Source organism: Anomaloglossus baeobatrachus, chromosome 3 (assembly GCF_048569485.1).
Source record: "Anomaloglossus baeobatrachus isolate aAnoBae1 chromosome 3, aAnoBae1.hap1, whole genome shotgun sequence".
Lineage (NCBI taxonomy): Eukaryota > Metazoa > Chordata > Amphibia > Anura > Aromobatidae > Anomaloglossus > Anomaloglossus baeobatrachus.
The window spans coordinates 559,630,425-559,648,317 of NC_134355.1; the positions used below are offsets into that span (position 1 = coordinate 559,630,425).

The 17,893-nt window shown below is 45.1% G+C and overlaps 1 protein-coding gene across 1 annotated transcript in view; it reads right to left on the reverse strand.

Moving 5' to 3' along the window:
* FARP2 (FERM, ARH/RhoGEF and pleckstrin domain protein 2) overlaps positions 1–8,482 on the reverse strand; it is a 196,411-nt gene extending 187,929 nt beyond the window's left edge. Inside the window, exon 1 of the mRNA XM_075340858.1 lies at positions 8,358–8,482. The gene's annotated coding sequence lies outside the window, so the exon portion shown is untranslated. The remainder of the gene's footprint in view (positions 1–8,357) is intronic.
* Between the last annotated feature and the right edge of the window lie 9,411 nt (positions 8,483–17,893).

Genomic DNA, 17,893 nt, shown 5'->3' on the forward strand with positions numbered 1-17,893 from the left:
TTGCACACTGTATCCAGGGTAAATATCGGGTAACTAAAAGCAAAGCACTTTTTGCTTGGTTACCCGATATTTATCTTGGATACCAGCTTAGCGCGGGCTCCCTGCACCCGTAACCACTGTAAATATCGGGTAACTAACCAAAGCGCATTGCTTGGTTACCCGATGTTTATCCTGGTTACGGGGGCGGGGAGCCAGAGAGCGCATGCGCAGCAAAAGCCAACGGATCGCGCTGCTCAAAAAACGTTACATGCTGCGTTGCTCCCGCCCGGCGGTCAGTTAAAAAACAACTGACCGCGACGCAGCGGATGCAACGCAGCATCATCAGTCACAATCAGTCACTAATAGAAGCCTATGGGGAAAAACAGGATTCCTGCAAAATATTTTGCAGGATACCGTAATTCCTCAAGGCTACGGATTGTGACTGATGCAAAACAACGGAAGTGTGAACTTAGCCTAACTTACTTCTCTGAGGTGGAACGGCTTAATGGGGTATTCCCAGAATAGTAACATGTTGGAGGAAAGATTTTGGACTTTTGGTTGCCATACAAATAAGAATATTTTCTTTTAAATATTTTTATTAATTTAACAAAAAGTAATACGAATATAACCAGACATGTTATGAAAATATACATTGCTGATTTTAGTAAACAACACACGTCAATAATCTAGGTTATACAATGTTACCTTTAAATGTAACCACTACATACTAAACTACTATAACAATAAAATACATCAACTTTTAATCTGTCGTCTTTACTCATTGGATTGGAAATCACCAAATTACAACATATCGATCAATCATAACCACAAGGATATTTTAGAAACATAAATTATTAAATATATAACTGGGATAGGGAAAAAAAAAACAAAAAAAAAAAAACAGGTTTAAATAGAGTTGTTTATCATTAGGTTATTCCATCTTTCCCAAATTTTTTGGCATTTTGAGTATCAATTATTAAAAGCGGCGAAACTTCTCTCTATTATGAAGCATTATCGTTTCATTAATTTCTGTAATAGTTAGTATATCTGTCTTTTTCAATTTAGCTATGTGAATTTTGACAATTAACCCCTTCACGACCATGGACGGATATATCCGTCATGGAGCGTGTCCCGTTAAGCCCCGCCCACTGCCACGGGCAGGCGGCGGCGATCGGCACACATATCAGCTGTTTTCAACAGCTGACGTGTGCCTGCTAGCCGCGGGTGGAATCGCTTCCACCCGCGGCCATTAACCACTTAAATCTTGCTGCCAAAGTCTGGCATCAAGATTTATATGCGCGCGGCCATGTTTTTTACTTACCGCCGCCCCCACCGGAAGTCACGTGTGTGATCACGTGACGATCGGTGGTTGCCATCGTAGCACAGGGTCATGTGATGACGCCTGCAGCTATGATGTTTCACTTTCGTTTTCCCTCGGCACGGAGCAGAGAGAAAAAGAAAGTGACTGAATCTGCTGTTTACAGCTGTATAGCTGTGATCAGAAGATAGATAAGAGCGATCGGATTGCTGATCGCTATAGCCCCCTAGGGGGACTAGTAAAATAAAAAAAACAAAAAGTAAAAAAAAAGTTTTAAAAAATAAAAAAAACAAAAAAAAAAACCTAAAAGTTCAAATCACCCCCCTTTCCCCCCATTGAAAATTAAAGGGTTAAAAAATAAATAAACACATTTGGTATCGCCGCATTCAGAAATGCCCGATCAAAATATAAAATCAATTAATCTGATTGGTAAACGGTGTAGTGGCAAAAAAATTCAAAATGCCAAAATTACGTTTTTTGGTCGCCGCAAGTTTTACGCAAAATGCAATAATAGGCGATCAAAACGTAGCATCTGCGCAAAAATGGTACCATTAGAAACGTCAGCTCGAGACGCAAAACATAAGCTGTCACTGGGCCATAGATCCCAAAAAATAAGAACGCTACGTGTTTCGGAAAATGGCGCAAAATGTGCGCCACTTTTATTGGACAAACTTGTGAATTTTTTTTAACCCCTTAGATACAAGTATACCTATACATGTTTGGTGTCTACAAACTCGCACCGACCTGAGGCATCACACCCACACATTAGTTTTACCATATAGTGAACACTGTGAATAAAACATCCCAAAAACCAATGTGCCATCACACTTTTTTTGCAATTTTTCCGCATTTGGAATTTTTTTGCTGTTTTCCAGTACACCATATGGTAAAACTTATGTTTTCATTTAAAAGTACAACTTGTCCCGCAAAAAACAAGCCCTCATATGGCAAGATTGACGGAAAAATAAAAAAAAAAAGTTACGGCTCTCGAAAGAAGGGGAGCAAAAAACAAAAACGGAAAGTGCCCCGGGGCTGAAGGGGTTAAAAAAAATGTGAATAACTAGGTATTTGTCTTTGGTAATGCTATCTAAATCTAATGATAGAAGAGCCATTTGAGACGTAATAGTGATACTATTTCCAAGAATTTGATTTATTAAAAGGTTAACCTCCCTCCAGAGACATCTCAATTTGGGACAAGACCAAAATATGTGAGAATATCTCCCTTTAAATTACATCCTCTCCAGCATAAATGGGAATTATTACTTGAAAAGAGCGATCGCTTATGAGGAGTGAAGTACCACCTAGAAAGCAATTTATAATAAGCTTCATGAAGTGAAGAAGAATATTTTCAGTCAAACCCAATGACTTTAGCGGACGTGGGTCTACACCTGATCTATACGGGGCATGTTCCCCAATGCCAGATATTGGGAAGAATAGCATGCTTGAATTTTAGCATGTCCAAATTAATTTATCTCAAGGGAGATAAGCCAATGTCAGATGAGACCAGCAACATTTTATACCTTCTCCCTATTGAGAGCACACGCAGGCTCAGCAGAGCTCGCATATGTATGGCTGGCTTTAGGCCTCGCACACAGCAGTGCAGTGCCGGAGACTATGCTTGTGCTACTCTATACCGCGCACATGATGGGAACACAGCTTGCAGATATACCATGCACCAGTCACAAAAGGCATGTTCCAACATCTGTAAGAAATTGAAGGCATAGAGACATAGAGCGGCTTTATACATTTTTTTTTATTATTTTTTTAACGGGACTATAGCAACACGCCTGGCCTTATTGTACATAGCAAGGCAAGTGCGAATGGTGCCTTACAATTGTAGGTAGATCAGAAAGGCCTGTGCTACAAGCCAACTAATAGTCACATCTGAATTAGGAGGGGGCAATCATGGTCAATGTGACACTTTATTACTTCCAAGTAAAAAAAAAAAGTCACAGGTTATTTTACATGAGGGCAGAGTAACACTTACGTATCGCTTCTGATGTGAGAGCATGGCATGTGATATGCTAATGACACTAGGCTTAAGTCTCACTAAGCGACATCGCTGCTGAGTCACGGTTTTTGTAACACAACAGCGATCTTGCTAGCGATGTCGTTGCGTGTGACATCCAGCAACGACCTGGCCCCTGCTGTGAGGTCGCCGGTCGTTGCTGAATGTCTTGGACCATTTTTTGGTCGTTGCTCTCCCGCTGTGAAGCGCACATTGCTGTGTTTGACAGCGAGAGAGCAACGATCTGAATGTGCAGGGAGCAGGGAACCGGCATCTGCGGACGCTGGTAACCAAGGTACACATCAGGTAACCAAGCAAAGCGCTTTGCTTGGTTACCCCATATTTACCTTGGTTAGCAGGGTCCACAGCTTCTAGAAGCCGGCTCCCTGCACACGTAGCCAAGGTACACATCGGGTAACTATAAGCAAAGCGCTTTGCTTACTAACCGATGTGTACTATGGTTACCAAGCACAGCGTCGTTACACGGGTCGCTGGTGGCTGATCTCTGATCGCTGTGGAGATCTGCCTGATTGACAGCTCACCAGCGACGCTCCAGCGATCCCTGCCAGGTCATATCGCTGGTGGGATCACTGGAGCGTCGCTAAGTGTGACGGTACCTTTAGGCTCTGCTGCGAGCGAGGTCTGAGTGTCATCTGACTGTGGTCTGTTTCTGAGATCAGATCACAGCTGCGGAGGAGAGGGAGGGATTAATCCCCCCCATCTCCTCTATTGTCAGCCTGTGAGTATATCGCTCTGCACTTGGATAACATCCAAGTGCAGTCTGATGTTTCTCTCGCACCCATACACTTGTATGGGTGCGAGTGACACTGTTCTTTCAGACAATTGCAACATTCTGCAGTTTTTTCCTCAGTTCGATTAGGGCTGAAGAAAAACTCGCAGATGTGAGCTGCAGCATTGTCTTACATGGGGCCGAGTACAATGCGAGATTTGCAAGTGTGACTCTGCCCTAAGGGCCAAAACTGCTAGAGGTAAACCCGTACAGCCATGTTCACATGTGGAGGACTTGTTTGGAACAAAGGCTGCACAATTCACCCTGGGCCCGATACACAAGCCTAAGTGTGCTGGAGGGGGCCGTAATCACAAAGATGTGAGAGCAGACAGGCCTTACTAGATCCCCAGATAATCCTCTAGTACATAGCTATTTGGCATGACCTGTGGTATTTACAATCTGTCTATATACAACCCAAGCCTCAAAAATACCCCCTGGTATAAATAGGGACAGACAGCTTTCCAGAGCAAATAAAGACTGGCGGTTAAGGAAGAAAACAATCCCCCCAGGTCACAGATGACTGGCACGTCCATAGCAATAAAAAGTGTCGCTGCCATCAATCATATGATGTGCGGTACATAATAAGGGCACTACTAGCAAACACTACAAGTGTGGAAATGATGCCAGAACCAGCGCCACTTCTGAGCAGAAAAAGTCCTAATGTCTTCCGGAGATGAGGGGCAAAAACCAAACAACAGTGCCCGAAAAAATGTACAGCAACAAAAAAAAACAAATTATGAACTATACACCTTTTGAAAAATAAATAAAAAGAAAAAAAAAAAAAAGACTGATCTCAACAGTCAGATGCCGAATATTTATCATGATTGTGAATGATTTATATCCAGCGATCGCTGCAGCAAGCGGAGACCGGCGGGGAACAGAGCAACAAGGAATTAGGCCCTGTGCACACTGCGTTTTTACCAGTGCATTTTTGCTGCAGAAATTTCTTGAGAAATGGTTGTAACCTTTCTGCAGTCATTCCCCAGCAAAACCTATGGAAAAAATAATAACTGTGCGCACACTGTGGTTTTTTTTCTCAAGAACATTCTTTCTGCAGAATTTCTTGAGAAAAAAAATGTGCATGTGACTTCTTATCTGCAGGTAGCTGCGTTTTCTGCCATAGATAATGGTAAAAAAATGCAGGGAACAACCTGCGGAAAAAACGCATCAACGCGGTTTTCAGTGCAGTATTGGTATGTTTTTTACCGCAAGTTCGCTAATCTTTCAGACTCAGGAAATTTCTTGAGAAAAATCCTTTTTCTAGTGTGAACAGAGCCTTAGAGGGACATTTATATACACCCTGGATAACAGCAAACAAATCCTGCCGTGAGCCCCAAGAGGAGGAGGGTCCCAGCGTACGACAAGTTCTGGTGACATCATCTGATCATGGATATTTATTACGCTTGTTACACTGAACAAAAATATAAACACAACACTTGTTTTTGCTCCCATTTTTCATGAGCTGAACCCAAAGATCTAAGACTAAAAGGCCTTTCTCTCTCAAATATTGTTCACAAATTTGTCTAAATCTGTTAGGCTAGTTTCACACTTGCGTTGGACGGGATCCGTAGCATTGCGTTGTGTGACGCATGCAACGGATGCGTTGCATATAGTGGCACAACGGATGCTACGGATCGTACAAAATAACGCAATCCGTTATAGGTTTTTTCCTTGACTTTACTCATCTGGGCATGCACAGTTGTGTAAAGACGGATGCGTTAACGGAATCCGTCAAATGACGCATTCTAACGGAATCCGCCACCATAGGCGTCCATTATAAAAACAACGGACGCCAAACGGATTCCTGCAGGTTGCGTTTTTTTGACACGCCGCCAAGCACAGAAAAACACTACATGCAGCGTTCCATCCGACCGACGCAGCGTCAAAATAACGACGCTGCGTCTTCCAGCGGATGCAACGCAGACACTTGCGTTACAGTGCGTCATCCATACAAGTCTATGGAGAATAGCGCAGTGAGAACGGACTCTCCATAGTGACGGAATGCGCTATTCTCCATAGTGACGGAATGCGCTGAACGCAAGTGTGAAACTAGCCTTAGTGAGCACTTCTCCTTAACGCCGGAGTCACTCTTGCTATTGAAAAATCGGTCCGATTCTTATGCCAGAAAGTAGGTCGATTTTTTTCTCACTTTTCATCAGTGTGCTGTCAGTATGCTGTCAGTGTGCAATCCGTTTTTATTCCTCAGCAGCTGCTACTCATTTACTGTCATGTACAGGACCATTTACAGTGTTCTCTGCTACATGATAGAAATGTATTGAGAAAAACGGATGGTACTAGGATGGTCCTTGTGACATCCGTTTTTTCTCGCACCCATAGACCTGCATTGGAGAGACTCGAGCGAGAAACTCTTGAAATTGCAGCATGCTGCGATTTTTTTTTTTCCTCAGTCCGATGTGGGCTGAGGAGAAAAAAAAAAAAAGCAGATCGGAGCTGCCTCATTGATTAACATTGGTCCGAGTGCAATGCAAGAATTTCTCGCATTGCACTCGTGTGAGTTAATCGCAAGTGTGACTCCAGCCTTACAAAGATTATCCATCCACCTCACAGATGTGACATATCAAGATGCTGATTAAACAGCAGGATTATTGCACAGGTGTGCCTTTGGCTACATGCGCACACTGCAGTTTTGTTGTCACAAAAAAACTACACCTTTGAGACATCAAAAGCTGCACCAAAAAGTACATCTTGTCCCAGAAAGCCTGGTAAGGTAAAAAACGCTTGTAATGATGCTGCGTTTTTTGTGCAGTCTTGGTGAATTCTGATTTTGATGTGTTTTTTTGTGAAAAATAGTGATGGGCGGACCAGACTGTAAAGTCCGACCCCCGTGGGTTCAAAGGCCAGGGTGCCTTAGGAACTAGGAAAATAAAAAAAATAAAGTAAAAATAAATAATAGATTGTGCTATACTTACCTCTCCGACACGGCTGTCACTGCTCCAGCGGCCGCTCATTCTTCTTCTGGGGCACCTCATTAGGATCATGCATATTCTCTGCTTCCACTGCCCACTGCCGTCTGTGATTGGGTGCAGTCAGACAGTGCCCCCAGCCTGTGTGACAGCGTATCTGACGCTTCCAATCACAGACGCTTCCAATCACAGACCGGGTCTACAGCATACAGTAAAAAAATAAATAAATTGGGGGTAGGGTCCCCTCATATTATGATACCAAGCACAGATAGGGTCTACGGCTACAGACTGCAGCCCCCAGCCGTGCGCTTATCTTGGCTGTGTATCAAACTAAAGCAACATGTGTACAGCACTTCCGTATTCTCATTGACTTTGCTGGCATAAGGACAGAAATGAGTTTTTGTGACAGATCTGTACCAAAAAAATCACAGCGTGTGCACACAGCTAACAGTACTGAGGGGTCCGGGGGTCAGAAAACCAGTCGCTGTGGCTTTTCCAGATGTTTTAGACAGATTCTTGAAATGCAACTCTTTAAAAAAAGACGCAAAATTTATTAGACCTCTACTTCAGCACCCCACCACCCCCTCCTGCAGTGGTTTTATGTACGCCGGTTATTTTAGAGCATTTTTTGCAATATTTTACAAAATGGGCTTAAAAAAAAAACAAAAAAAAACAAAATCAGTAAGACAAGAGAAGAAAAAATTGGGGCGTTGCTGAAGATTCATGAACGGCGCGCCACATTGTGAGGAATATGCAAATTAAAAAAAAAAATCAGCGAAAACCACAAGTGAAAAAAGAAAAGTGACAAAAAAAACCCCAGAAACACTAATGATTAATTGGAGACAAAACTTCCTGCAGATGTTCTGGGGGAAATAGAACCCAGGACCCCAAATGCAAAGAAGAATGACAACCACTGAGCCACAGCGGTGAGAGAAAGACACACACACATACATATATATATACACACACACACACACATACATACACTACATACACACACAACCTATACACTATATAATGTATAACAATTAACACACAATGTGTGTGTATAAACATACATACACATTTATGTGTATATATAGATAGATACACACACACACAGGTGTGTGTGTGTGTGTGTGTGTGTGTGTGTGTGTGTGTGTGTGTGTGTTCGCACACATAATCTGCAGGCAGGCATTGCCCATCACACACTTCTATGGTACATTACAGCCGGGTGCACTGGTCAGTGCTGGTGGAGCACGGGGATTGCTGGTCGCAGTCACACACCTATAGTCGGGAGGTGTCCACTGTCCGCACAGCCCCGCATTCCCACAAAACATCCCCACAAGCCCCACCTACCCGGCTCCCGGGAGACACCGCCGCTCACTCCGCACCGAAACTCCAACCGACACTAACGGTTACATCCAGGATTGGCCCCTTCACCAGAGAGAGGCGAGGCCCGACGGAGGGGCGTGGTCCAGCGGAGGGGCGTGTCGTGTTACTTTATGTGGGCGGGGCTACATTGCGTTCACCGCACAGCTGTATCGTCGACCCAGACAGGGCGGGTCACAGATACGTGATTGACAGTGTATCGAATCATCTGAGAGGGGCGGAGCCACAAGTCTTCTGATGTCACTTCGGAAACTTTAAAAAACTTTTCTTATTGGTGAAATACTGTAAAGTGTGACGTCACCGGGTGATGATTGGTTGACACCGGGGTAAGCCTCACGAGAGCGCAGAAGCCATACTTGTTGAGGGCGAAGGAAACACGTTCCGGCTCGGCTCCCGCTTGATGCGGCTCCTTGGGCGACAAGAGCTCCACCCTTTCTAGTTGTATCTGGGCTGTTTGTTTCCTGCAGTTCCATTATGACCAGACAACTTTCTAATCTTTTATTCAATTTTCTGGCGGGTAAAATGAGCCACAAACAGGAAATCTGCTTCTTCTATTTTTGTTCTATTTTGTCATTCAGCCCATTTTAGATTTGGGAACAGTGCGGACCAGGACCGCCTAAGACCCCTTCACACGTCCGTGTGACGTCCGTGTGTCCAGTCCGTGTGACGTCCGTGTGTCCAGTCCGTGTGACGTCCGTGTGTCCAGTCCGTGTGACGTCCGTGTGTCCAGTCCGTGTGACGTCCGTGTGTCCAGTCCGTGTGACGTCTGCGTGTCCAGTCCGTGTGACGTCCGCGTGTCCAGTCCGTGTGACGTCTGCGTGTCCAGTCCGTGTGACGTCCGCGTGTCCAGTCCGTGTGACGTCCGCGTGTCCAGTCCGTGTGACGTCCATGTGTCCAGTCTGTGTAACATCCAGTCCATGTGTCCAGTACAAGTGACATTGACGTGTGTCCAGTCCGTGTGACGTCTGTGTGTGCGGTCCTTGTGATATCCGTGTGACCATTACGTGTAACGTCCATTTTCACAAGTACTGGAGACACAGACACAAGTAGACCCATCAAAATCAATGGGTCTGCACACCCATCAGTGTTTTCACATCGAGCGTGTGTCCGTTTTTCTCCGGTAGCATGGGTGTCACAAGGCCCGCACACTGATGTGCTCCATATGATATCAGTGTGACATGTACTAGAGAACACCACGTGTCTGTGAAATAAAATTATTTTCTATACTCACCTGTCTTCGGCGCTGCTGTCACTTGCTTCCGACCCCGCTCATTATGCTCATTGCATATTCACTGCACCGAGAAACGGAAGCAGCAGCGCCAGAGACAGCAGCACCATGGACAGGTAAGTATAGAAGTTCATGCTGTGCGTGTGCTATGCGGATGTCACATGGACAGCACACGCTGGACACGCACACTCATACGCACCTACACCACGACCATACACCACGGACCATGCAAAATGTGTGTTTTTCACTGACGTGTGAAAGAGGCCTACACATAGTTCTAAAGGGCTTACACAACCGTGTGGGATCTAGCTTCCAGTTACAGTGGAACCTCAGTTTATGAGTAACGCACACACTCCTTGTTCCGTACTTTCATTGCGCTCTGACCCGCTCTTGCAGTCCGCACAAACATGCACCCGCACACACATATGCTCACCTTACCTTCCGTTCCATTGCTGTTCTCCCGGTTCTTGTAGTTCGCCGGTACAGGATATGTATCGGGTAACAATCGCAACGAGGGAGGAACTTCCGCTGTCAGCCGCTTCTCAAAGGCTTTATTGGTTGGCTGTGCATTCCCTTTTTCTTGCTTCATTCCGCTTCTCAAAGGCAGCGCGCTGGCCAATCAGAGGCAAGCGGCTCATGCCTTTGACGTCAGCGCGCTGGTTACCCGATACACATCCTGTACCGGCGAACCACTACAACCAGGAGGCCGGCGATGGAACGGAAGGTAAGGGGAGCATAATATGTGTGTTTCTGCGTGTTTGTACGTGTGTGGAATGGCACAATAGGGGACCAGGATGGGACATTGAACAGTTGTGGAACGAATTGTCTGCATTGCAATGATTTCCTATGGGAAATCTTGCTTTGCTAGATGAGTAACTTGGTTAACAAGCACAGTCACAGAACGGATTGTTCTCGTTATCCAAGGTTCCACTGTACTTAAAAAATGGTTTACCACATTAGGGGTGTACACATTATAACAGGTGATATCTCCACTCGGTGTCAGCCTGCCTTCACTATCTTATTGCTCATTAATTAAATGATGTTTATTGTGTTTGCTAATTAGGATTTTAAAGAGGACCAACCAGCAGGATTTTGCTGTATGAGGTAAAGGCAGTGCCATACAGGCAGTAAAATACTGATTGCAGGCATAGCTGTTATAGAAAGATGTAATTCTTAAATGAATAAATATCTTAAATGAAAGCCAGAGGAGGAGGAGGATATACACTGAGGACCCGACCCACAAAGACCCGCCCCTGTTGCACTTTGATTGATGCGTGCAACATGGACGGATCTTAGTGGGTCGGGTCCTCGGTGTATTTTCCTCCTCCTCTGGCATCCTCCTGGCTTGCCCCCTTTTCTTTATTTGAATATTATTATTTATTATTATAGCGCCATTTATTCCATGGCGCTTTACAAGTGAAAGAGGGTATACATACAACAATCATTAACAGTACAAAACAGGCTGGTACAGGAGGAGAGAGGACCCTGCCCGCGAGGGCTCACAGTCTACAGGGAATGGGTAATGGTACAATAGGTGAATATTGCACCACCATTGCTGTTGTTGGCGGTGCATGGGGATTCCCACAGTACTTAGGTCTTCATTAAAATGGCGCCGGAGTGCGCGCATGCGTGTACTTTCTCCAGCGACATTTTTTTGAACACACTGCGGTGAAGATGAGAAGCATTGATATGTGCACAGAAAAGAAAAATCTGCGCATGCAATGATGCTGCTCATAGTCTTCACTGCAGTGTGTTCAATAAAATGGCGCCGGAGATCGCGGTAAGCACATGCGAGGACTCTGGCGCCATTTATTGAAGACCTGACCACGGTGGCAATGCACAAGCGCCACCGACAACCGCAATGGCGGCACAATGTTCAGATAAAGAACAGTGGGTAAGCCAGGAGAACGCTGGAGGAAGAATAAACGCGTAACCTGACCCACCCCCATTGTACACATCAAAGTACAGTGCATTTCTGCAACTTTGATTAAAGATATTTCATCAACCAAGCATCACATCTTATGCCTGGATTCAGCATACTAGCTCCAGTATGGCACTACCTTTACCTCATATAGCAAAATCCTGCTGGTTGGTCCTCTTTAACCCTTGCCTTTCTAATAACAGATGGGGAACCATATACATTGCCTACTCATAATTTTCACGCCCTAATCAAATTGTCTTCAGGAAGGTGAGTCTCTTGTAAATTTCAATTTTTTTTGCTGGAAATATTCAGGTAGACCCACAAGGCGCAGGTTATTCTTATGAGAGCAGTTATCAAGATCTTCAATACGGTCTTTTAGTAGAGCGTTATCTTTGGAAAGGTCCAACAGTTTATGGACGCTGTCGGACTCATCAATAGTTAACACACGAGTCTCCAGTTCTGATTGGTGTTCCGCTTATTCGTCCTGTCCGTCTTGCAGCCCATTCTTGCTGCACTGAGAGTAGATTGTATGATATCGGAGATTTCGGGAAGGGGTTTGGCAGTGACTTTCGCTGCTAGAGAGGAGTTATCCAGTACTCTTATCTGCAGACACCAGTCAGTTTGGGGGGTTTCACGACTGCCTCCTCACCCTCACTGTGGAGGATCTGGCACTCCTGTGTAGATATTGCTGCCATCAAAGGCTTAGGAGCGTCATGTGAAGTATATGATTGAGGGGCTGAAACCTGTTTCTATCCACTGCACAGAAGGTAACAGTCCATTAATGTAGATATCAATGACCAAGGGGTTGTTTACCCCTAATTTTATGTAATTTACTAGCTAATGCGAGTGTACAGAATCTTGACATGGGGAAGATGTAGGTGAAAGGAGAGAGATATCAGCTATTTCTCACATGGCCAATGCCTGAACTAGAAGCCTAAGGAGTCCACACTATTTGCAGTAATAAACATTATAATTATAGTAGCTGAGAGTTGTCATCTGTGGCTGAGGCTGTAGTAACGATCAATGGCCACTAGGCGGTAGGAGAGTGTTGTGCAGTTAAACTTGTATACAATGTAAGATCTGCAACACACATCCGTGCCGCCGGTACGTTTGGGACTTTTTGACACGTACTGGCGGCACGAGCACACGTGCACCAATGTTACCCCATGGCAACAGGCACAGACACGTAAAGCCACACGGAACGTGTGTCCGTGTGGTTTGTACGTGTGTGCGTTTTTTAACACAGATGACATGTCCGCGTTTCACCGGCATCACGCAGACACGGACCCGCTAAAGTCAATGGGACGTGTGTTTTCCGTACGGTCCGTGTGTTTTGGGTTTTTTTTTATAAATGGTGAAACGGCTCAAGACACACGGACTGCACACGGACAGGACACGTACGTATCTCACACATACACGGATATTCAACACGCATGCACGGCAAGCATAGGCCATCACACTCATGTCACACGTACCGGAGAAACGGACATCCAAAACGGAACACGGACCCGAAAAACAGACCGTGAGACGCGCACGTGTTTTTTGCGGACGTGTGTTTCAGGCCTAACACAGATCTGTATGGTCTCCAAGTCTGCAAAAGATTTAATGATCAACTAAGGCTATGTTCACATAGTGCATCTTTTAGTGCATTTTTGGAGGTAACAAAGATGCACCTAACTGCATGCATTTCTTTCCCCCAGCAAAGTCTATGAGATTTCTATTTTGCTGTGCACTCTGTGCATCTTTTTTGGCTGCGTTTTTGAAGATGCAGCATGTGAATTCCTTTTGCGTTTTTCCAGCGTTTTTGAGCCCTTCCAGTCAATAGATTTGACTAAAAAAGCGCATTGGGCAAAATGTGGTAAAATCGCATAAAAAAAATGCATGCTTTTTATGGGGTCAGAAATTGCATCTTAAGATGCAGTGTGTGAACATAGCCTAAACCTATCCACTGGGTCTTGCAGGGGCTTCCAATAAAGCAGCTAGGCACACTGTTGGTTTCATTTCAGGAAGGCGTTTGGTGACTGAAGAGAACAGGGGAGTTGCAGTTGGGTTTTGTCCCTTCTCATTAAGGTGAAGTGGCAGGTATTCAGCTATAAAGAATCCCACCACGAGAGTTATAGCTCCAACAAAGGGTGAATTTCATTTAGCCAGTGTCTCAGGGCCGGAATGAGCCATGCGTCTCTCTGTGTGCACACTTGTGCCTCCTCACTGCAGCCGCCCAGCCTGATCAGAGCAGGAGAGATTGGGGAATCCCTCGAAGATCATATGTATGGAGAGTCTATGAAGGCAAGCCTAATAAGTTATAGGCACTGCATTGATTGTGTGTGTGTATATGTGTGTGTGTGTATGTATATATATATATATATACATATACATAATGACCACAAGTGTATCCCTGCATATAACCAAGAGTACATACCAGGGACGCTCCCAACGCGCGTTTCACCATCTTGCTCAAGGGAAACATGAAAGGAGGTATGAATGGCATCTATTTAAAGTGTGTATATCAATGCAGTGCCTATAACCTATCTTCATTGACCATCCATACTTATCTTTATGGTATAGCACTTGCATTGTCTCTTTATATAAATAGCCTAGCTGTTGGTTTTTGATCAAACAGACAAGTCTAGATCTAACACAACCACTGGAGCACTTTATTCAATCTTGATATTTTGATTTATCGTGTGTTGAGCCTTTTATAGAGGTTTTATATGTTTGTCCCATGCTAAATAAAGCTAATCCTTGTATTGATATTACTGATAACCAGTTGTACCCCTTCTGAATTTTTTTTAACCTGTAAAAACTCTCCATCTTAACCTTTTAAATGTGTATTTTAACCAATTTGATGAAATAAAATGTATATGATTTTTCAAATATATTTCTTGTGCATTAAATCTGTAGGTATAGTAAACATCTCAAGATATCAGCCAGGAACTTAAAAGCGTGGTCGGAAATGGGTCCAAATGGACAATGACCCAAAGCATACTGCCAAACTGGTTGCAAAGTGGCATAAGGATAACTAACTCCATATCTTGGAATGGCCATCACAAAGCCCTGATCTCAATCCTATTGGACATTTTTGGGCAAATCTGAAAAGGCAGGTGCGAGCAAGGTGACCTACAAACATGGCTCAGTTACACCAGTTCTGTCAGGAGGAATGGGCCCAAATTTCTACCAACTATTGTGAGAAGCTTGTGGAAGGATATCCAAAATGTTTCACCCAAGTCATACAGTTTAAGGGCAATGGTACCAAATACTAATGAAATGTAGGTAAACTTTTGACTTTGCAAAAAGTAATAAAATGCCTTAAAACATTCTCTCATTATTCTGGTATTTGGCAAATATAAATAAGTTTGGTTCCTAACTGACCTAAAATGGAAAGGTTTATTCTGATTTCATGTCAGATAGTTGGAAAACATGCATGTGTCTTTTTAGATAATATATGTAAACTTCTGGTTTCATCTGTAGCAGTGTCACCTCCATCATTCGGTGACAACAATGAGGGAGGCCATGGGGAGTTTTGGCTCACCAATTCTGAAGGATCCCTAAGCTCATTCTGTGATATAGATGGTGAATGTGATCTAGCTTTCTCCGTCTCTACCTGCAAGTGAGATGGCGCTCTGGGGCAGTTAAGTAAGGATGGCAGTTCGGCACCATCTTGGGAGATGAGTTTGCAGCATCCCCTCTCATTGGGCTCTCACCACCTGGAGGAAGACCAAAAACCAACCTCCTCACGACCTCTCAGAGGCAAGGCACCGCAAGACTTACTGAACGAAGATGCTGGAGCCACTGGGAGGGAAGAGGTTGTAGCTCTCCTATCAACGAGAGCGCCATGGTTAGCTCCCAGATTTCCTTGGAGGTATACAAGTCCAAGGTAAGCGTAGTCAATTCTATAGGGTCTCTAAGAAGTTTCCCAGTCTTTTTCTTACCCATATCTCACTTCTTGAGGCTGCTAATAGAAGCTAATTTAGCTTGGTGAGGCAGGAGCTCCTGAGTCAAGTGTCTGCATGAAGGTTTGGACGCCCTCAGATTAACTCTTATCTGCTGCAGATCTACCAGTTCTCTGAATGCTGAGCTCTGTATAAACCCACCCATATCACTAATTGGCAAGCTTTCTGTGTACCTTGTGCATAGGCAGAAAGGTGCCCATCAGTGATAGGGGCGGTGTTGTACTAAAAGGAAGCATATTTACTAATCCCCCAGTAATAATCTCCTGCTGATAAATTACAGCAAGCAGCCTAAGGGTACCTTCACACTTGTCGGATCGCTGCTGCATCGCTCAGCGATCTGACCTGGTCAGGATCGCTGCTGCATCGCTACATGGTCGCTGGTGAGCTGTCAAACAGGCAGATCTCACCAGCGACCAGTGAACAGCCCCCAGCCAGCAGCGACGTGCAAGCGACGCTGCGCTTGCACGGAGCCGCCGTCTGGAAGCTGCGGAGACTGGTAACTAAGGTAAACATCGGGTATGGTTACCCAATGTTTACATTAGTTACCAGCGAACACCGCTTAGCTGTGTGTGCAGGGAGCCGCGCACACTGAGCGCTGGCTCCTTGCTCTCCTAGCTGCTGTACACATCGGGTTAATTAACCCGATGTGTAATGCAGCTAAATGTGCAGAGAGCCGGAGCCGGCAGCACAGGCAGCGTGAGAGCTGCGGAGGCTGGTAACTAAGGTAAATATCGGGTAACCACCTTGGTTACCCGATGTTTATCTTGGTTACAAGCTTACCTCAGCTGTCAGATGCCGGCTCCTGCTCCCTGCTCGCTTCATTTGTCGCTCTCTCGCTGTCACACACAGCGATCTGTGTGTCACAGCGGGAGAGCGCCTTTGAAGAAAACGAACCAGGGCTGTGTGTAACGAGCAGCGATCTCACAGCAGGGGCCAGATCGCTGCTCAGTGTCACACACAGCGAGATCGCTAATGAGGTCACTGCTGCGTCACAAAAAGCGTGACTCAGCAGCGATCTCGGCAGCGATCTCGCTATGTGTGAAGCACCCCTAAAGGCCCAGTCACACTAAACAACTTACCAGCGATCCCAACAACGATACAACCTGATAGGGATCGCTGGTAAGTTGCTAGGTCGTCGTTGGCGAGATGTCACACTAAGCGACGCTCCAGTTATCCCACCAGCAACCTGGTCTGTCAGGGATCGCTGGAGCGTCGCGACACGTGGAAGCATGCTGCGCTTGGTAACTAAGGTAAATATTGGGTAACCAACCCGATATTTACCTTGGTTACCAGCGCACACCGCATAGCGCTGGCTCCCTGCACACCTAGCCACAGTACACATCGGGTTAATTACCCGATGTGTACTCTGCTACGTGATACATAAATATAACACTGCACTCTCAATGGGCAAGAATGAATAAAGATATAACTCTTTTTCTCAATGCTAATAGATTTTTAATACTGAAGGCAAGATAGCAACACTTGAAAAACATGTGACACTTGCGACAATTTTGCGACAATAATGTTTCGGTCCTCCAGGACCTTGGTCACATTATTCGCTAAATTACTATGATGAAAAGTGTTTTTTTGGGGGTTTCTCCCTGCTGCCTGCTACGTGTGCAGGCAGCAGGGAGCCGGCTTCTGCGGACGCTGGTAACCACGGTAAACATCGGGTAACCAAGAAGCCCTTCCCTTGGTTACCCGATATTTACCTTCGTTACCAGCGTCCGCCGCTCTCAAACTGCCAGAGCCGGCTCCCTGTTCCCTGCACTCCTAGCCACAATAATTAACCCGATGTGTACTCCAGCTACGTGTGCAGGGAGCCGCCACTGACAGCTGAGAGCGGCGGACGCTGGTAACGAAGGTAAATATCGGGTAACCAAGGTAAGGGCTTCTTGGTTACCCGATGTTTACCGTGGTTACCAGCGTCCGCAGAAGCTGGCTCCCTGCTGCCTGCACATTCAGTTGTTGCTCTGTCGCTGTCACACACAGAGATGTGTGCTTCACAGCGGGACAGCAACAACTAAAAAATGGTCCAGGACATTCAGCAACGACCGGCGACCCCACAGCAGGGGCCAGGTTGTTGCTGGATGTCACACACAGAAACATCGCTAGCAAGGTGTGCCTCAGCAGCGATGTTGCTAGCGATGTTGCTTAGTGTGACGGTACCTTAACAAGTGACACTACTGAAATCAAAGTCTCTGCCTCTACATAAAGCTGCTGTAAGATTAGATAGTAAAAACGTTATTTGGCTGCTTAAGTTATTTATAAAAATTTACTAATTGTCTAATGCATTTCTAGTCCAAAACAATGCACCAAAAATATAAGGCCATGGTTATACACAAGATCCCTCTAGATTTTTTTTTCCTGCTTAGTATCTATAGCATAAAATCAAACATATAAA